The sequence below is a fragment of the Balaenoptera physalus genome (genome assembly GCF_965194825.1).
Source record: "Balaenoptera physalus genome assembly, chromosome: 4".
NCBI classification, from domain to species: Eukaryota; Metazoa; Chordata; class Mammalia; order Artiodactyla; family Balaenopteridae; genus Balaenoptera; species Balaenoptera physalus.
Window position 1 is genome coordinate 108,775,068 of NC_138891.1, and position 23,096 is coordinate 108,798,163.

The following is a 23,096-nucleotide window of genomic DNA, read 5'->3' on the forward strand; positions in this document are numbered from 1 at the left end:
TCAGTAGTTGTGGCTCACGGGCCTAGTTGCTCCGTGGCATGTGGGATCTTCCCAGACCAGGGCTCAAACCCGTGTCCCCTGCATTAGCAGGCAGATTCTCAACCACTGCGCCGCCAGGGAAGCCCTCACTTCTTTTTTTAAAAAAATAAATTTATTTATTTTATTTATTTTTGGCTGCGTTGGGTCTTCGTTGCTGCACACGGGCTTTCTCTAGTTGCGGTGAGTGGGGGCTACTCTTCGTTGTGGTGCGCAGGCTTCTCATTGAGGTGGCTTCTCTTGTTGCAGAGCACGGGCTCTAGAGTGCAGGCTTAGCAGCTGTGGCACACGGGATTAGTTGCTCTGCGGCATGCTGGATCTTCCCGGACTAGGGCTCGAACCCTGAACTGGCAGGCGGATTCTTAACCACTGCACCACCAGAGAAGCCCTAAATCTCACTTTTTAACATAATGTTTATCGATACTCAGTTTCTCTAGCATTTTGCATATATAAATTCTAATTAGAGAAGGCATAAAAAAAGATGTCTTATTTTAAAAGATAATTTTTATTCTCTATATTTATAGTTTAAAATGGAATTTTAATGTCTCCATTTACATTAATTTTTAAACTATTTTTATTTTGTGAGATGTAATTAACTAAAGTCTACGTATTTATAGTGTACAATTCGATAAGTTCTTCAATGTATACACCTGTGTAATTACGAATACAATCAAGATATTGAACCCACCTCCACAACACAAGAGTTTCTTTGTGCCCCCTTGGTAATCACACTCTCCTACTTGCCTACCCCCTGCCTTTCCCAGGTAACAACTGATCTTATTTCTGTCATCATTGGTTAGTTTGAATATCCTATAATATTGTATACATTAGTTCATATAGTTCGCACTCCTTTTTGTGTGGCTTCTTTCATTACAGCATAATTACTTTGAGATGTACCTATGTTGTTGCATGTATTAATAATTCTTCTTTCCCTCCCCTTCTCCCCCTCCCTCCCTCCCTCCTGTCTTCCTTAGCCAAGTGGTACTCCATAGTTAGAATATAATACTATTTGTTCACCCACTCACTTGTTTGTCCATATTTTGGTTGTTTCTAGTTTAGAATATTATGAATAAAGTGCAATGAAAATTTGTGTACAAGTCTTTGCATGGGTATTTGCTTTTTTCCCTCTTAGACGAATACTTTAGTCGGATCATATGGCAGTATATGTTTAACCCGTTAAAGTTTAAATCTATTTATTTGTTTCTATTTTTTCCATGTGTACACTGTTGCCCTTTTCCTCCCTTCTGCTTTACTTGATATTAATTGAATATTATTTATGCTTCCATATATTACTTTTGTTTACTGATTAGCTATAAATATTAGTTTGGTTATTTTAGTGGTTGCAGGTGTACAGTACATACCTTACATTTTCAAAACTTCAAGTGATATTATACCACTTCATTTATAGTATAAAAGTCTTATAACAGAATACTTCCATTTCTCCCCTCCTGGCCATTTTGTTACTGTTATTATACATTTATTTCCTCACATGTTATAAGCTCCACACTGCACTGTTATTATTTTTATTCAAACAATAAATTATATTTTTTTCCAATTTTTAAAATTGTGGTAAAATACCTATAAATTTAGCATCTTAACCATTTTTAAGTACACAGTTCAGTGGTATTAAGTACATTCATATTGTTGTGCAACCATCACTACCATACAGCTTCAGAACTCTTTCACGCTTCAAAAATGAAACTCTATACACACTAAACAATAATAACCCATATCCCTTCCCTTAGCCTTTACCAATCATAACTCTACTTTCTGTCTATTCCTATGATTTTGACCACTTGAATTACCTCGTAACAGAATTTGTCTTTTTGTGTGTCATTTCACTTAGCATAACGTCTTCAAGCTTCATCCATGATGCACCATATGTCAAATTTTCCTTTCTTTTTAAGGCTAAATAATATTCAATTGTAAGTATATAACACATTTTGCTTATCCATTCATCTATTAGTGCACACTTGTTTTGCTTCCACATTTTAACTACAGTGAATTATACTCCTATGGACATGGCTGTACAAATATAATTTTGAGACCCCATTTCAATTATTTTAGGTATATCCTCAGAAGTGGTGTTGCTGAATCATATAATTCTATTTTTAATTTTTTGAGGAAACACCTACTGTTTTCCACAGTGGTTGTACAATTTCACATTCTGACCAACAGGGCACAAGGGTTCCAATTTCCTGGAAAATATCTCAGGTGCAGTTGAGAAGAATGTGTATTCTGTTGGTGTCAGGTAGAGTATTCTGTACACGTCTGTTAGATCTAAATAGTTTTCTTATCTATTATCTGGTTGTTTTTGTCATGAGAGTACTAAAGTCTCCAGCTATTATGGGAGACTGCATTTCTCCAAGGTTTCTGCCTAGGTTTTCTTCACATATCTTGGTCTGTTATTATGTGCATAAATGTTTATAATTGTTGTCTCTTGCTGTACTGAAACTTTTAAAATATATAATGTCCTTCTTGAACTTTATTTACATTTTTTTCATTTAGAGTCTATTTTGTCTGATATTAGTATAGCTACCCCTATTCTCTTTTGGTTACTATTTGCAAGGAATATCTTTTCCATCCTTTCACTTTCAACCCATTTATATCTTTGGATCCAAAGTGAGTCTCCTGTAGAGATCATTTAGTTGAGTCATGTTTTTTAAAATCCATTCTGTTAATCTCTGTGTTTTGATTGGATTATTTAATCCATTTACATTTATTTTATTTTTTTAATTGAAGTATAGTTGATTTACAATGTTGTGTTAGTTTCAGGTGTACAGAAAAGTGATTCAGATACATAAATATATATATACACATATATACATATATATTCTTTTACAGATTCTTTTCCCTTATAGGTTATTACAAAATATTGAGTATAGTTCCTTGTGCTATACAGTAGGTTTTTGCTGGTTATATGGAGGGAGTTATTCTGTCATTTTGATATTTGGTTTATATGTGCCTTATAGCCTTTTGTCCCTCATTTCCTGAATTACCATCTTCAGTTGTGTTTAGTTGATTATCTGCAGTGAAACATTTGCATTACTTTCTCATTTCCTTTTGTGTATATTCTATCAGTGTTTTCTTTGTGGTTACTATGGGGGTTATATTTAACATTCTAAAATTATAACTCTCCAATTTGAATTTATATCAGCTTAACTTCAGTAACATATGAAAACTCTACTCCTTTACAGCTCTATTCCTATCCTTTTTTTTTTTTTATTGAAGTATAGTTGACTTACAATATTCTATTAGTTTTAGATCTAAAACATAGCGGCTTGATATTTTTATATATTATAGTCAATACAGAGTTAATACATTAATATTTTTTAATGCATTAGTCTTTTAAATTACATAGAAAACAAAAGAGAGAGTTACAAACCAAAGTTACAAAGATACTAACTTGTAGACTAATAGTTGTATTATTGTAAAAATGTATTAGTTTCTCAAATCATGTGTAGAAAACAAAAAGTGGAGTTACCAACCATCATTACAAAAATACTAGGTTTTATAATTGACAATATATTTATGTTTACTGAGATCTTTATTTCTTCAAACATCTTTGAGTTGCTGTCTACCATCCTTTCATTTAAACCTAAAGGACTTTCAAGGACTTCTCTGGCAATCCAGTGGTTAAGACTCCGTGCTTCCAATGCAGGGGACACAGGTTCGACCCCTGGTCAGGGAACTAATGCAAGGGGCATGGGTTCAATCCCTGGTCAGGGAATTAAGATTCCACATGCTACACAGTGCGGCCAGAAACAAACAAACAAAGAACACCTAAAGGACTTTCTTTAGCATTTCTTGCAAAGCAGGTGTAGTGGTAACACTCCCTCAGATTTTGTTTATCTGAGAATGTCTTAATTTCTTCCTTTGAAGTACAGTTTTGCTGAATATAGGATTCTTGGTTGGTACATATATTTTTTCCTTTAGAACTCTGACTATATCAGCTCACTTTATTCTGGCCTCCAAAGTTTCTGATGAGAAATCTACTGCTAATATTAATAAGGATCCCTTGTATGTGATGAGTTGTTTTTCTCTTGCTAATTTCAAGATTCTCTCTTTGTGTCTTTCCTTTGGCAATTTGATTACAATGTGTCTTGATGTGGTCTCTGGTTTCATCCTATTATACATGGTTTGGGTTGAGTTTTTGGATGTTTATATCCATGACTTTCATCAAATTTTTGGCAGTTTTGGCCATTATTTCGTCAAATGTTCTCTCTTCCCTTTTCTCTCTCTCCTTCTTCTGGGACTCCCATGTTGGTCCACTTCACAATATCTCATGGCTCTGTTCACTTTACTTTAATCTTTTTTCTTTCTATTCCTCAGACTTGATCATTTTCTTTGTCTTTTCTTCAAGTTCACTGATTCTTTCTTCTCCTTGCTCAAATCTGCCTTTGAATCCATCTAGTACATTTTTCATTTCAGTAACTATAATTTTCAGCTCTAGAATTTCTTTTTGGTTTTAGAGATTTTATCTCTTTACTCATATTTCTATTTTGTTCATACATCCATTATTTCTTGACTTTCTCCATATATTCCTTTACTTCTTTGAACATGTTTAAAGGCAGCTGTTTAAAAGCTTTATCTAAAAGCAGCCATTAGTTCTTTTTTTCCAGACAGTTGCTGCTGGTTTACTTTTTCCTTTGAACAGACCATACTTCTTTGTTTCTTTGTATGCCATGTGAATTTTTGTTGTTGTTGTTGTTATTGAAAAATAGCCATTTGAATCTACTAATGTGGTAACTCTGGAAATTAGACTCTCTCCCTTTCCCAAGGCTTGTTTGTTTTATGTTGTTACTGTTTTCTATCATTATGGGCAGTCTCTGTTCCAAGGATCAGCACGAGGTATAAACTTAAAGTATTATCTAGTGATTTCTGAGCCTACCTCTGGGCATGAGTTGTGACTTTCTAATTTTCACTGTATATGTGGTTGCAGTTGAATGTCCTAGTCTTTAATGTCTGGCTGCCAAATGAGAGAAAAACAGAAAAAGAGAGAAAAAAAGACATGAGCCCCTTATATACTCTGGAAGTCACTTCAGCTGAAGGGGGAGAAGCTTGGAACAATGAGAGGGGGTATGCAACAATGGCTGCCTGCCTCTTGTCTGCACTTCCATGATTAGAAGCAGCAATCATCAATGAGAACACAGATCCCTAATATCTGTAGAAAAGGGTCCTTATTGCCCACTCCAGCTCCTGTAAGCTGCATGCAAGCTGTTTCAGGAACATGTGTGGGACTGCCCAACATGAGCTGGAAGGGGAGGGATGAGTAGTCACTACTGAAGTAAGAGCTGAAATTGACTGAAGTTAACCACAGTTTACCTTTGAAGACTCCCCCTGGAAGTTGCCCTACAATAGACCCCAGAGTTCCAAAACAGTTACATCAGACTGAGTCTACAAATGCAAAAATTGTTTTCTACATGGGTATGCAGATTTCTGGTGACTCTTAATGGGCCATCTTCCCAGAATCCTCTTTTAAACCAGTCAATTATCTTTTAAGGAGAATTAAATAACAACAAAAGATCTTGTATATTTATCTATGTAGTTTTTTCTGGTGATGCTCATTTATTTTTGTAGATATATATTTCCATTTGTTATCATTTTTATTCTCTCTGTAGGCACTTTGATAACATTTTGTGTTGCAATGTTGACAAGTGTTTTTGAGCTTTTTAAATATGTTTAAGACTTTATTTTGCCTTTATTTTTGAAAGGTGCATAAAATTTTAAGTTGGTAATTATTTTCTTTCAGTACTTTGAATGTATTGCCTGACTGTCTTTTTGCTGGCAGCATCTGAGATGAGAAATCTACTGTCATTGTATCTCTGTACTGTGGTATGTAACATTTAAGTTTTTTCTGATTGCTTCTAAAATTTTTTGCTTAACACTGGTTTTAAGCAATTTGATTATGATAAGATTTAGAGTAGTTATTTTTATGTTTCTTGTGCTTGGGTTAACTGGACTTTTTGTATCTGTATAGTTTTTATAGTTTTCATCAAATTTGGAATATTTTCAACCATTATTTCTTCAAATATATTTTCTCTGCCTATTCACCTCTCACCTTTTTTCCTGAAACTCAAATTATACATATAGTATGTCAACTGATGTCATACAACTTATTTATACTTTTTCACTCTTTTAAATCATTTTTCAATTTTATTTTGTTTGAAAAATATTTTGTATTTTGTATTTTATTTTGTTTATTAAGTTTCTATTTCATTTTCTTCAATTTCATGAATATTTTCTTTTGCAATATCTAATCTGCCATTAATTATATCCAGTGTATTTTCATCTCTGCTATTGTAATTTCTTTTCCTCTATAAGTTCAATTTGTGTCATTTTTATATCTTTAATATCTCTAATTTGAACATGTGAAATACAGTTGCAATACCTATTTTAAAGTCATTGCCTGCTCATTCTAACTCCTGTTTCAGTTCTGCAACAGTTTTTAAAAAAATAAATTTATTTATTTATTTATTTTTGGCTGTGTTGGGTCTTTGTTGCTGCATGCGGGTTTTCTCTAGTTGCAGCGAGCGGGGGCTACTCTTCATTGCGTTGCACAGGCTTCTCATTGCGGTGGCTTCTCTTGTTGTGGAGCACAGGCTCTAGGTGCTCGGGCTTCAGTAGTTGTGGCTCGCAGGCTCTAGACCACAGGCTCGGTAGTTGTGGAGCACGGGCTTAGTTGCTCCACGGCACATGGGATCTTCCCGGACCAGGGATTGACACCTGTCCCCTGCATTGGAAGGCAGATTCTTAACCACTGCAACACCAGGGAAGTCCCTGGATCAGTTTTAATTGATTGGTTTTCCTTCTCATTATGGGTTGTATTTTTTTGCCTCTTTACATATCCAGTAACTTTTGATTGATTGGTAGTCATTTGAAATGTTACTTTATTGAGTGATAGATATTTTTCATTTTTATAACTGTACTTGAGTTTTTTCTGAGACCCAGTTAATTTACCTAGAAAGTGTTTGATCCTTTCAGGCCTTGCTTTTAAGATTTATTATGTGAGAAACAGCAGCACTTATTTTGTGGCTATTTCTGTTATGATCCTTCTGATTATTCTACCCAGTGAAATATGAGGTTGTTGTCCTGGTTTAATACATTTCTATTCACATCACTCCTCTGTTGGACAAATTATGACTTATTCTTCACATTGAGATTGTTTTGTCATTTTCTTCAATTTCTTATCTCAGCTAACTCAACAATCTTTGCACTTATTTTATTATTGTTCTCCATTTTTGTTACTGCATTTTAAATCTCTAAGTCTTTTATTTTTCCGTATGGTTTTTTGAGTATATTTAAAGTAGTTTCATTTGTGAATGGTATAATTTTATTCTACTTTGTGAATACTTTGAGGGAAGAATTTCACTATCATAAATGTTTTTATTCTCCTTATCTGTTTTCATTTTACAGTAATTTTATATGGAGTTGATCTGATATTTCCCATTCTTAAACATTTCATGGACAGGTTCCTACTTTAAGATTATACCTTTATATCAGTGTATTGAAATCAGCTTCATTAGTAGATAAGTGTTGTGTTAGTGGGAGCAATGAACTTTCTGTAATTGGAGTGCTTACTCATCTTCTACTCTGTTGTTAAATTTGTAACAGTTTATCTGCAATTTTTATTCCTAGGCATTTCATGGTAAGATTCTTAGTTTAAAATACCATCTTACATCAGCAGAGTGATATGTAATTTTTTTAAAGAAAAAGAAAGTTCTTGTTCTCTTTTGTTTCTTCAAAATACCTTTCACTTTTGTTTCCTATCTCATCTCAAATGGTAACTTACCTCCTCTATTAACATCCTTCTTCTGCAGAGCAATGTTTCTCCAGGGTTTCCATCTCCAACCTCACTAACTTCCAAGTTTCATCCGTGGAGCACATGTTGTGTATTACCAATTTCTAGACTTTTTTGTTTACTGATTTAGTTTTTAATGTTGGACTTGCTCTTTCTGGGAACATTTATGTCTGTGCTTTGACTTAGTTTCTACACACCTCCTTTCTTCATGGTGTCTCTTAAGCCTCCTTTACTGAGCTGAACAGTGTCCCCCAAAATACATATCCATTTAGAACCGGTGAAGGTAGCCTTATTTGAAGAAGGGTCTTTGTAGTTATAATCAAGTTAAGATGAAACATACTGTATTAAGATGGGCCCTAAACCCTATACAACTGGCATCCTTATAAGAAGAGAGAGATTTGGACACAGACTAACAGGGTAGAACACTGTGTGAGGACAGAGGCAGAGAATGGGATGATGAATCTACAAGTCAAGTTATGCCAAAAATGGCTGGCAATCACCAGAAGCTAGGAGAGAAGCATAGAAAAGATTCTCCCTCAGAGACTCCAGTAGAAAGCAATCTTGTTGATACCTTGATTTTGGACTTTAGGCCATGTGAATTGTGAGAGAATAAATCTGTTGTTTTAAGCCAACCAATTTGTGGCAATTTCCTAGAGCAGCCCTAGGAAATGAATAAAACTCCCTTCCCTCATTCTTCATGCTCATAAGCTTGCAGGTGATGCTGGAGCTTCAGTTGTAGATCTATTAGAATATGTTGTTTATTTCACAAATTAAGATAGTAAGTTCATGTATCCTCTATCTCCTAGTAATGGTGAAGGTTTAGGTCATGTGAAATTACATACTGTAATGGTATTTGGAAAAAATATGGAGAGTTTTAGACTCATGTGTACACAATAAACCTGGGGTCCTTGCTTTTTGTTGCCCTTTTAAGATGTGTCCAAGGATAATCATGGAAAAGGAAGGATTTTTCAGAGAGAGAAGCTGAAGGCTAAAGAGGTCAACAGATTTAGGAGCTATTTCTAAAATGGGAGAAATGGTCTGCCACAGAGACAACATCAATGGTCCGTTAGTCTTAGGAAGAATAGCAGGGATAAAGAAGAGAGAACTACAGCAACTCCCAAATGAGTAACCACATGTCCTTTTCCATTTCAGCACAGGAGAAGGGACACCAGAATAGCAAGAAAAGTAAAAGTAAAAGAGCTATAGCCTCACTCCTTCTCTTGGGATAGCCATCTGGTTAGTTTGGGGGAAAATAAGGAGGTGAGCATTAAAATGGATATGAAACGGAAGCTTTAAAGTTGGCCAAATTTTTGTCTATAATTGAAATGACCAGAAAGTTAGAAACGTACCCAAGGAATGTGCTACTGTGGAACTGAAAGGGAGATTTATAAAATATGCTGAAGGCAGTGTATGGATACAAATAAAATAGGTACAGTTGATTCTTTAATGGTGGATAGTTATATTCTACAAAGACATCACAAACCCTGAAATAGTGAATACAGAACCACTGTTTGAAACATAGGGTTAGATTCTTGAAAATCTCTGATCACATTTTATTAACTGATCAATATATAGCCTTGTTTTATGTGTTTCTGTTTAAACACATAAACAGAGGCTTTTTTGGCTTTTTTGGTTTGAGGCTATTTCACTTGTAAGTAAGAATTGTTGAATGTACTTTGATTTTAAGATTTTGTAACATAATGCAAAGGTGAAGAATTTAATTATTTAATATATATTGTTGATTCATTAGCTTTGAACTCATGGCAAATAGCACTATAACTCTTTCCTGAATGCAGCTTATCTAACACAGGTATTTTCTTTGTAAGGTACATCTTAGGCTTTTGCACTTAGGAAAACTAGGTACATTTGGAGATTATTTTAAGCAGCAAAATCAACAAAAAAAAGTACAAATACATAAAAAATAAGTGGCAATAAACAGACTGAGGTATATGATAGGAGAAAGGATGATTGGTTTGAGGCTATTTCACTTGTAAGAACTGTTGAATGTACTTTGATTTTAAGATTTTGTAACATAATACAAAGGTGAAGAATTCTAAGAAGTGTTGTGAAAGAAGAGCAAACCAAGGTATTTCTGTGATTGGAGTAGGGAGTTCTAGTTTGGAATTTGAGAAGAACAACTTTGAAGAAATAATATTTAATTAATTTTGAACAAATAATAAATGTATATAGTTCAAAAATTTAAAAATTACAAAAGGGCACAGAGATCAAAAAGGAAGTGTCCCTTTTACTTAAGTCCTTCAACTACTCAGAACTCCTTATTGGATGGCAAATATTGTTATGCAGAGGGAAGAAATCTAGAAGGACACAGCATTTAAGAGGGGCTTTAATGGGTTTTCTGGATTTGGAGAGATGGAGATGGATTATCAGTGCACTTGTAGAGACATGAGAAAATCCTGATTGAAAGAAGTCACAGAGAGAAATTGTGAGGAGGCCTGGAATAAGAAGAAAATTGCCAATTACAGATTTAGTGAAAAGTTCTAAGTTATGTGATCATAGTCCAATTCTCTTTTGAATCATGAGTTAAATATGCCAAGGAGTACAAATTATATCAGTTGATCTCAGAAGTGTATTCTTAATTTTCCTTTTCTATTAGAAGTGTTCCTTAATATCCAATGAAAATCTCCACCTATTAATTTTATCCCAGTGATTTATTTTAGTAGGAAAAGGATTATGAAAGACTACAAGAACACCAAATCAAACAGTGAAAAGAAATTAATAAAATATAATCTTGTTTGAATTTAACAGTTATTTCCGATAGTTTCAAAAGCCTTTGGGATTTTAAACAAACTAAACTGAAATAGTTCTACAGGCCCATGCAGTAGGGGCTGGCATTATAATCTCTATATTACAGCTGGGAACCTTGAGGCACAAAGCCATTTAAGTGATATGTCCAAGGTCACTGAGCAAGTCACTGGTGAGGCCAAAAATAGAATCCCAATTCTTCAGCTAGTTCTTTGTTCAGGAGACCATATTGGTTCTTTTATTACTCTGAGGATAAAATTTAGCTTTATATCAGAGGCTTTTTTTTTTTTTTCTTATATGCCAACCTAAAAAATCAACATTTAAAAAGACCACTGAATTGATATTAAATCAAATCATATTTCATGCTTGAGATTTTCAAGTTACTCTTAGAAAAGTGTTTTCTTGTCGTTTAAGAGGAAAATATCCATAGGTAGTTTTTCACTGTTATCATCTCAATTCAAGAAACTTTTCTCCCTTCCCTAAATATTTAAATGGCTCTATTTAACAATGAATATATTCTGGTTTCTGCACAAGGAAATGCAAGCCATAGTAATTGGCTTTGCCTTCAGACAGCTGAGTCAGCAAGAAATCAGGCAGCCTACAGAAACCTTTTTATTTGCTATCAGGTTTACAGAGTTTCAAGCCATTGAAATGTATTGAAAAAATCTGGGAGGCAACTAAACCATGCAAATTAACCTTACATCTGCTTTATGCAACTCTTGAACTTCCAGATTTGTAATTCCTTATCTGTGGCTGCTCAAACAATTTTCTGGTTCATAATGCTGTCTGTGCAATGGTAGGAAAGGAAAGGGGATTATAGTCTCTGGTATATATTTGTCTAAAAGTACTTGAATTTTTCCAGTTATAAAAAGAATCTTTTTCCCCTCTTGTGGGAACCCTTGAGAGCTAGAAATTCTACTTTTTGAGCTTCATATCTATACATACAGATTTTGTGGAAAATGATTTTACAAAGTTCCAAGTTGTTAAATATTTTTAAAGAAATATACATTCACGTACACTAAAGAAGACTAGAGATATACTTACCTCTGTGTATGCACACATACATATAAGAACTCACACGTATATATGTTTAGATATACTGTATACTGTTTTGTAATTATATGCAATTATAATGTAATAATGTATAACATTTATTAAGCAACTACCTTGTGCCAGGCACTCTGTGAAGGTCTTTGCATATAATGTTTCACTTATCCGCATCACAGCATTATAAAGTGATTACTATTATTATACCAATTTACTTATTGAGGAAACTGAGACACTAATAGCAGAAGTTAATTGCTCAAATTTATATAGCTTTTAAGTGGGAGAGTAGGATTATAAACACAGGTGACCTAGTTCTTCTACATTGTGTGGGAATAAGAATTATTTGTGAATATGTGAGTGTAATAAAAATGTAAAGCCTAGAGGTTTAGTCAAAATTGACTAAATTCATAAACTGAGATACAGAGAAGATAAATGTCTTCCAAAGGTTGTACAGCTAGCCAGTTCCCAAACCTAGAGTATGACTCAGGTAGCATTCCACTATAGCTTGCAGAGTTGGCATCATTAGATGATGTCATAAATTGCAAACCAGGTAGGGTAGGAACTGTCTTTTATGAAAATTATGCAATAGATATCCATATTTTTTTTCTAGTGACATTTTCCCAGCTGAGATAATTTTTAAAAATAGGTAAGTAAAATATTTTTTATTTTTAAATTTTCTGTTGATGTTTATGAAACAGTTTGTTTTTTACCACATGTAGGGGCTCCCATACAGCTTCATGGTTGGTATTCAACAACTTTTCCCCGCTCTCATTCATTATTCAAACTACTTCTCTCTACATGTTGTAAAAATACTTTTTGCCAAGACAGTTAGATCTCCAAAATACTACCCTCAGTGGAACATCTTAGTATTTACCCTAGGGGAATTTTTTTGCCTTCACTCTTCCCTTCCTTCTTTGAGTTTAACCCCATGTTATTCTGGTCCACTTACAACTTTTCAACTGTGCTTCCTCTCATTTCTCTGTGAGCAATTCTTTAACAAATATTGATGTCTTTCAATGTTCAGTCGGTAGAATCTTACTTTTCTTGCTGTATAAACACCCCATAGGTGAAGGTGATCATATCTCCTATAATAAGTGTATATTTGGATAATTCTGTATGTGTTTGAGCATTTGTGCACACATTTGAAAGACAGAGAAGGCCAGTGAGCTTCAGATTACATTTGTCTACTGTATTTTCTCACAATTGAGGCTACAAAAACACTTAAATTTGATAGTAAGAGGTGTCTCTATAGGGATGTAACACCTTAGCTGAGAGCTTAAGCCTGGAAGGATCCAGTTATGTGAATGTATCTGACATAAATTTTTCAGTTTTATTTTTTAATAACTATCCTCAAGTGGTACCATGGTAAAATTTCCTGCTAAAAGTTCACTAAATGACCAGATTTAAAACATTCTCTGGTCTCTCTTGGTTTTTAGATCAATCTCACCTTCCCATTTAAGACTTCGACTTGCTACAAGTTAATGCTCAGTTTCAAACTCAACAGCAAGTTTTCCTCCCTTACCTTTCCCACATCCAGCACAGACTAGACTTACTATGGGCTGCAGAAAAATGGAGTTAGGAGAAAATTATGGTCTGTCCTTTATATACCTCCTTCTCCTACTTCTTTAGGTACTAGTTCCTCTTGTTTGTTAAGGCATAAGAAGGAAAAGGTAAAATGTCCAATATTTCCTTACTTCCATAGGCAGGACTGCAGTCTTTTCCTTGCTTGGATATAACTATTCTACTCCTTGTCTGTGAGCTCCAAACACCATGATAATAAGGTGTTCATTTGTGTGCAGCTCCCCTAGGCATTGTTACATTTGTAGGTTTTATCTCTTAGCTGGCCTTCAGCTGATGACCTTCGTATTGCATTCCTCTAATGCCTACATCCTTGTCCCTTTTTTGTCCCTTTATTCCCCAAATTATCAGGTGTAATGACAAGACTATATCCTCCAATTGTATCTGTCCTTGTAGGTCTGCTGAACCCCTGCAGAATGCTCCTCTATACACTTAGAAGAGAGGTTCCTGGCTCCCTCTATGTCTTACAGTCTACACACACACACTCTCTCACACCCTCTCTCGTTCACTCTCTCTCTCCCGCTTTTGCTCTCCTTCCTATTCTTCTTTCTTCTGTTCTGTTAGCACAAGACCATATAAGTAAGTCCTCCTAAGCAAAGGCACAAAGAATGAAAAATGTTTCCCCTTATTGAAGGCTTTAGCAATTTTTAGAAGCAAAACTCATAGACCTCACTTCCATGTCTTCAAAGTGAGAAAGGCTCACTTTCCATGAACAAGAATCTTCCCCAGACACCAATCACATTCTTATTTGGCAATCTGCATTCTATAGTAGTTGGTGGGGATGAGCAGGGTCGACACATGTGCATTCTCTAACTTCCACCTCTCAATAATTCCAACTTCTGGTGGCTCTCTGAATTCAAAGTGTGAAGTACTTAAGGTAGTTTATTCTCAGCTTAAGCCACAATTATAGAACAACAGACGAAATCATCAACATCTTGCTATATCTTTATCAGTAGAAAGATAACTCATGGAAGATAAAGTAGTAGTTGCAAAAGCCCTGAAGTAGAGAACTCATGTGGCATTTTAATGAAACACTCTGACTTCATTTTTGACACTTAACTGCTGACAGCTTTCAACCACTTCTTCCCCCTTCTGCAACACAACTTACTAAGCTGATGAGAAAGACTAGGTGTTCCCTCCTTTGGCAACAGCCAGAAATTCAAACCATGCAAACCCTAGCCTACTCACAGGAACGCTCACTCCAACGCTATCCCTGAATCACGATAAAAGCCAAACTAGTCTCTTCTTTCGCTCAAGCTGACACTTTTGGACCTGCTTGGGAGATGTCCCTGCTTTCTAAAGAAAGTTTCATTACGTGAGTAATAAACCTTTTCATACCTTCTTAATTTTTTTTGTAAAAAAATAATTTTTTATCAAGGTATAACTGACATATAACATTACTCTTGGGTGTACAACATAAGGATACGACATTTGTATACAGTGCGAAATGATCACCACAATACGTGCCCCCAATTTCATGCCCCAGAGGAAGGAAAATCCCTACCTGAAGCCGATCCAGAGAATAATCCTTACGATGGGACGTTATGTGGAGCGCAACGAGGACATGCCTTGGAGGAACATTATGGGCCTACTGGGCATCAACCAGTTCCCGGTGAATACAGGCACCATCACCACTTCTGAATATTTCCACAACATGCAGGTGATGAAGTTCAGCATGAGCCCCAGTTGTCAGGATTACCTTGGAGGCCAAGTACTTGGCTGACCTGCCCAAGCTGGTAGAGGGTCTGAAGCGGGGGGCCAAGAGGCCGACGCTACAGTGCAGGGCATCATAGAGGAATCAGGTGAGCAAATCTTTGCGGGGGCCGATAAGCAGCACCTGGAGATCCACCTGAAGGACGCGGAGGAGGGCCGTGTCTGATTCCCATAAAGAAATACGACCCAGTTGTCTTGTGCCGTGAGACCTTAAGCGAAGACTTGAACGTGCTCTGCTTGTCCGGGTCCCCCAAAAAGCACAATGGGTTGTACATAACGGTGTGGCCCTTCCCTGACGGCCTGGCCAAGGACACTGAACAGGATGAGGTTTACACCTGCCAGGAGCTCAAGCAGCAAACTCGCTACCTGGCGGAGGAGCACGAGTGGGATGCGGCCGAGCCCCGCAAGAAGAGGTGCTTTGGACCCCACGGCACCTGCCCCCAAGTCCTCACCGACACCGCCAAGGCCGTGCAGTACCTCAACGAGATAAAGGACGGCGTGCGCAGCTTCCGGGGAACTACCAAGCAGGAAGCCAGTGTGTGAGGAGAACCACCTGCGTGACATGCGCTCTGATGTCGACGATAATGAGGCTGCGCGCAGACGTCACTGAGCGCGGGGGCGGCCGGATCCTCCCCACTGCCGGGCCGCGCTCCGTCTGCGGGGCCTGCTGACTGCCCAGCCCCAGCTCCTGGAGCTCGTCTTTCTGTGGGAACGCTTGTTTGGAACACGTGGTCGGTGGCATCTATCCTGTCCTGAACTGCAAGCAGGGACACGTCTTTGAGGACTTCCAGGTGGCCGGAAGCCCCATGTTTGTGGTGCAGGCCTACGTGCCTGAAAACGAAATCCTTTGGCTTCACCGCCAAGGCGAAACCCGCCCAAGCCGACAGCCGGGCTTTTCCCCAGTGCGTGTTTGACCGATGGCAGATCCTGCTCAGAGATCCCTTTGGCAGAACCTGCAACCCCAGCCAGGTGGGGGCTGAGACCGACGAGCAAAGAGGCCTGACGGAAGGCATCCCAGCCCCGGCCGACTTGCTGGATAAATTGTAGGCGGGACTCGGCGCCGCACGGGCTCCCAGCCGCGATATCCACCACAACAATAAGCCTTCGCGTTCTCCTCACGACACCTTGAGAGAGTCCAGACACAGCGATGCTCCGTCTGACAGATCTCTGGAGCGTACTCTGGGCCATCACTCAACAGGAACACGTGATGCCATTTCTTCTGATGTTCATTTCAAGATTTCAGAGGCAAGAGACGTGCCCTCGCTACAGGTATTTATTTGGCTTGTGGAGCTGAGGGAGGGGATGGGATACCCGACACTTTGACTTTCTGTTCCTCAGAGGGAAACTCAAGTGCCCCCCAAATTTTAAAAATAGGCGCAGTAAGAGGTTTAATTGCGTAAATGGACCATAGGGGATTTTCCCCCAGAAAGAGGGAACGAACAGGCTGGTAGACGTTCTCTTTGGACAGAAACTAGAAGGTAGGAAATCTTGTGCAGTGTCACTGTAAGCACCTCCAGCTGCATTAGTGCCATTGGAATAAAGATATGGTACTGACTGTGAAACAAATAAACAAAAAATCCTCCTAATTGAATGTGGCATAATACATCTTAAGAGCCTAACCAAAAGTTTTGCGGGAGGGTCCATTCCACCGCTGTGGGGTGAATAAAATCATTGGCACTGTGAGGAGGATGGCCAGACAGTGACCACCATAGGAAGGTCTTTGTTTTAATGCTTTTGCTTGTTGACTGGTTTTGTTGCCTGCTGGCAAGCGTGAACTTTTAGGAGTTGCCTGCTGGCTAATTTGTGCTTTGAGCTGTGTTGCTTTGTGTTGCATTTACTGAGCCCTCAAAGTTTCTCTTACAGATTTAACTGATCTAAGTTGAAAGTGTTGATAATTGGCATTTAGGGACAGTAATATGAAATTGGAGGCCTCCTTCAAATGGCTGTAGTTATGTGTCTTGGCTGGGAACTATCTGTGCATCTCAGATTGAATTATGTGTCTTGATTCTAACATAAGCCATAATTGACTCTTATCCTGTGACCATGATTGTGTGTCTCAATCTGGCACTCACCCCCACTCTATAGAGTGCTTAAGGGAGAGACTGATACCCTGTGCAATGTGCAGGCCAGTCAGTGGTTTCCCATGTGGAGGAAGAGTAGTCACTGTGTAGCACGCTGAGGGCCACACTCCTGAAACAGATGGTTCACTACAACTTTTAAAAATGCCTTTGCCTATATTGCAAAAATATCCTTGTACTCCAGGATATAGGGGAAAACACCCGTGTACCCTAGTGACACAGCTAAGGGGAGGGGATATTCAAACCTGATTTCAGTTGAGGATCCTTAGTCCCACTAAAGCTACTGTTGCCATGGGAGAGGCCTCTAACCCTATGAGACTGATTTGCAACTCTCTGAAGGAAGAAACTTGTAAGTGTGAGCAGGATGTAGAGGACTCCCTGGAAATATATCCAGTAACCACCAAGAAACAAACAAAAAACTGAAATGTGCCAAATGTGCCGAAATGGAAGTTCAAACTTTGCTGGAAATCTAAAATTTACTGAAAGAATTTCTACAACAAATAGATAAAAGAGTACCAATTAAAATTTATGTATCTGCAGCATAGGTTCTGAGTTAATGTTAGCATTTGCTCAGATGCACCAACTGGAAACATTTCTTGCCTTTTATAAAAACTGAAGCTTAAATTTCATTTATCTCTGGGGATCCCACTAAATTTAAATAAGCTATCCCTTTACTCTTAGAGAAGTTGTAAAATATAAAATAGAGGAAAAAAAGGTATGCTTCACCTTAACCATCAGAACTATCACTTTGCTTAATTTCCCATGGTAAGAGTACCCATTACCCTAAAATACCCTGGCGTGGGCATGGGCATTCTGAACCTGTTACAGCAGGCAGGTAGCTAGATATGAGCAGAGAAATGGTGGAAGGGGCCAGGTGGCAGAAATCTTGCATCTTGTAAACAGCGGGGGGTCCCCGGGCAGACAAAGAAAAGCAGGAACCTCCAGACTGACAGAAAACCACATCTTTTGGGTGATAAGTGTCCTGGAAGCAGACAAACAAAGATGGGGAAAGACGGGAATCTCCTACATCCGAATGTAACCTGTTGCTCACTGTGCTCTCATTACAATAAAATTAGCCTTACAGATAAGAAGTACCCATCATGCACTGACACCATGTCACTTCTGATCTAAGCTAAGTAAGGACAAAAGTCCCTCCTCCCCTTGGGAAGATGGAGCTGGGATGAAAATCAGGGAATATGACCCCCAAACTCCTCCTTCCACAGTGAATATTCTGCCCCTTCATTTGTATGCCCCTCATAACCAGCTTGCCAAAGAAACCCAGGGCCGCAGCTCCTCACCTGTCTGCCTGTTCTCCCACTGAGAGCAGCATGTTCTTTAGTTAAATAAATTCTCACTTTACTTTCTTAACGTCCCTGCTTCGTCTCCAAATCCTTTCGCAACAAAGCAAGAACCTTCAATTCACTGGGAACAAACCAACCAGTAATAAATTAAAATTAAATGAAGTCTTTGGTACTCACAATCAGACTTTTAAAATGGGACCCCATCACAACCTTACATTACAAAATGTTTCTATATTTTGGGCTTGAGAAACAGATGATTGAGCAATGTTCTTTTTGCTCCACCTCTTCCATTCATCTTCACTAACAAACTCAGGATGACAAAAGAGGAAGCAAGGAAACAGCCCGTGAATGGAAGGGCTAAGGTAGATGAGGTGAGAAAGGATCAGGTTTTTAGTGCCTCGAGTCATCCTTCAGTATCATCATTTCAACCTTAGAGGAGCTTATCCTTACTCCTTTAGTAATACAGTTGTCCCTCAGTATCCACAAGGGATTGTTTACAGGACCCCTGTGGATGCCAAAATCCACAGATTCTCAAGTCCCTTATATAGAATGACATAGTATCTGCATATAAGCTACACACATCCTCCTGTATACCTTAAATCATCTCTAGATTACTTATATTACCTAATACACTGTAAATACTATGTAAACAGTTGTAAATACAATGTAGATGCTTTGTAAATAATTGCAGGCACATGGCAAATTCAAGTGTTGCTTTTGAGAACTTTCTGGAATTTTTTTTTTTTTTTTAATGTTTTCAAACTGTGGTTGGTTGAATCTATGGATGTGGAATGCCCGATTGACTGTAGTCTGAAGAAGTCTAGATTTGGATGAGGCTTGGATTTGGGGAAAATATTTGAGGTGGTTACTGGGATCTGCTGTAGATAGGAGGATGGGGGAAGGGTGAGAATTCCTAGGAATATCAAGGAAGTAAAAGATTTCTTGTTCGAATTTATCTTTGCAAAGGGTAATTTCTGAATGAGTGGCTGGCCTGAGGCTATTCTAACTTTTCTACTCAGCCCAAGAGAAGATTATAGAATTTGGGGAAGGTTCTGTTTTTGTTCAGCTGTCCTGTCTGTGATCAACCTCTCTTTATTCTAAACCATTTGAGACTCAGCTTGATGAATTTAAAGAGAAAGACATTTACTTTAAAAAAAAAAATACAGTGCTAAAAACTAAGTACAAAAGAAATAGCTGCCAGTAGAGTAAGATTCAGGTAAGTTATCTGCTTTAAACAAAGTAGCACATTTTCATGCAACTGTTTATCTATTTCCAGGTTCTGAGAATTAAGATATTAAATTATCCTACCTGAGTCATTGTTTTTTGATGCAATAAGTAATAGAGCAAATAGTAAAACATGCTTTTAGTTTTACAAATAATGTTTCTCAAAAAGAAAATCTTACTAATTTTATTTTTGTGTTCTTAATAGAACACATGGATATGATTTGGTTGTCAGTTACTCAAAAATATTTAATTAGTGTCTACTACATTTCTGTTCCAGCAAAAAAAAAAAAAAGTATGTGAGGATAGAGAGGAATATTTAGGAAAGTAAAAAGCACAAGGTATGGACTATGATCTATATTCCCCAGATAATTTTAAGTTCTCTCCCTGTTTCTCCAGAGATGCTGGATATACATAAATTGTAGCTTGTGTAACTTTCTCACAGCCATCATATTTTAATAAAATTGATGATTTATTATGTCTTTGTCCTAAGCCTCTGAACATGTTAAAAGACAGATACGATTGATTTCTCCTCTCTGTATCTTTAATGCCAACCTTGTGTTTCTAAATGATGGAATCAGTAAAGATTTGATAAAATAGGTGTTTAGTTAATATGAGCCAATAAGGAAATAAGAGCCTGTAAAATGGAAACATATAACAGTGTGTTAAGAGAGGAAATAAAAAATAGTTTACATAGATTTTTGTTTTGAAACCATTAAATTTATTCTCTTTGATAAGGCATAAATGATATCTAGGTCATCTTGAGTTGGAGAAGTCCCAGTCCCTTCGTAGGTGAGATGTGAGCTTTGAACTAGGCCCTGAGGGAGAGCCGGTATTTGGGAAAAAAATAAGATTATATTAGTACCTATAAGTTCAGCACAGAGGGTCATGTGGTTGGAAATTATTTAATCTGAAAATACTGACTCCACCTTCTAAAGAATAACCGGATGTTTTCAAGAATGGAAAGATTTGGTAAGATCCTTGTTTACAGATATAAAACAGGAATTGCCAATTGATCTGGCAGTTGAAACAATCTGAAGCTTCATCTTTACATTGGAATTTGCATCTTGAGCCCAGATATCATTGCAGAAACAGCTTTAAAATTTCTGTAGTCTGTCTTCACATGAGTAGCTTGCAATCCAAAGTGTACCCTATTTTGTTGTTGTTAAAATACACTGTCATTTTATCAGTTGTTAGTATTGAAATGTTAAAATCAATGACAGTTACCTTTATTTCATCTCTGAATGTAATTAGTTTTCAAGATCTATTAATTCTTCTCTTTCAGTATTTGGTGTTCACTCACTATCTCAGGGTAGCATTAACTATGGCCAGACTAAGACACTTAAAGTAGTACTTCTCATAGTTAATTGTGCATATAAATGATCTGAAAATCTTGGCGACATGTAGATTTCAGTTCAAGAGTTCTGGGTGGGTCCTGGAATTCTTCATTTCTAAGAAACCTGTAGGTTTGTTCATGCTATTGAGACTGGGCCACATGTTGAGAAGCAAGGCTTTAAAGTCTTACCAGTGTCCCCACAACTGCAACCCATATGTCACTCCAAATTAAAAAAACAAAAAACAAAAAGACAATCCATGAAATAAGTCTAAGGGCATACAATAAAATTCTGATTTTTCTCATATTTAAAAAAAATGTACTCTCTTGGAAATTGCAGAATTCAAATTCTAATTCACACTTATTTTGTTTAGGTCATTTATCACTTCATGTGCCTCTTTGTAAGAGCACCCTATTTGGTATTCAATCTTTACCTCTTCCTACAAAACTTTCCTGAAAAGTATGTGACCAGTATTACACAAATGAACGTGAATCAAATGCTAATAAAAAAAAATACAAAACTTAAAATCTTTACTTCCTTTTGGATGCAAACAAGTTAGACTGATAATGAAAGCTCTCCATCAACTGACTTCATCTTTTTTTAAAATTTATTTTCAGCTGCGTTGGGTCTTCATTGCTGCGTGTGCGCTTTCTCTAGTTGCTGCAAGCGGGGGCTACTCACTGTGGTGGCTTCTCTTGTTGTGGAGCACAGGTTCTAGGAGCGTGGGCTTCAGTAGTTGCAGCATGCGGGCTCAGTAGTTGTGGTGTGCGGGCTCTAGACCACAGGCTCAGTAGTTGTGGCGCACAGGCTCAGTTGCTCCACTGCATGTGGGATCTTCCCAGGGGTTGAACCCATGTCCTCTGCATTGGCAGGCGTATTCTTAACCACAGCACCACCAGGGAAGTCCCCAGCTGACTTCATCTTAAGTAACTGATATTATCTTATTTTCTAACCTAAACATTTTCTTTCATCTAAGTTAGTCTCCAAACTACTTCTGAAAAGATGTAGAACTTATTGCATGCTCATTTATTCACTCTTTTATGTACCAGCAAAATACACTGACTCTTTACTATGTTGGGTGTTATTTTAGGCTCTTGGGCTATACTGGTACACAAGAAAGATACAGTTCTTGTTCCTGTGGGATTCAAAGTTCAGCAGGAGAACTGAAATATTTTTTAATACAGAGGTAAATTATTGCGTTTTTGTTTTTCAGAATTCAATGAGATTTTAAATGAATAGAAGCTACTGTAATTGGGGCTAATGCATGTTTCAGCAAAGGCTTTCATGAAGAAGAGACCTTAAATTAAAATCTGAAGAGTAAGCAAGATTTAGGCAGATGAAAGGTGAAGAGAATATGTGTGACAGTCTGGAGATGAGGAGAATCTGAGCATGTTCAACAGAATGAATGCCAATGTAGTTAAATTACAATGAATGTATTTGAGATGGTGTGAAAGTTTAGAGAGGTGGGTAGAAACCAGATCATACAGGGGATGAAGGCTGTGTAAATAATGTCTTTATTCTAAGCCTTTAATCATACTCTGTCCACTGCTTGGACTGTACTTGTTTTGCTCCTGTGTCTATGCTAATTCTCATTCTCCAAGTCCCATCACCTAGAACAGAATCATAGTGGTTAATATTTATTAAATACTTATCATTTGCCAACCCCAGTGGGAAGTGTGTCACATACACTAACTTTAGTATACACATTGGCTTTATTATTCTTTTTGCAAGAAAGTTATACATAGAGAGATTGAGTAGATTATCCAAGATTATATGTGGCAGAGTCATGTTGCAAATTCAGGCTGTCTAATCCACAGATTGTTTAACTACTAAGCAATACTGACTCTTTTAAAAGATATTTTATTCCATTAGCCTCTGCTGTCTTTTTAAAACTCAACTGAAACTCTGGGGTTCTTAGTTTTTCAGATATATGTGGTCCCAGTGCAATCCACAACCTGGCACTAATTTCTGTCATGTAGACATTATGAAAAGAGTACTCAGACCAAACAACATTGCCTAGTATAGAGCTAGGTCCACAGAAGGCATCCAGTTAATATTTTGGGGTAAATGTCTCAGTGACTATGTTTCAGATTAATCTCTGGTTTAACTTTACTGTGGCCATCCAGAGGCACAGTTTCCCTGAGTCACTTCAGACTAAGCTGGGACACAAAGAAGGTAACACTTGTTTGTTTTATATGTACCAAAATCCACAGTGTTACCCCAA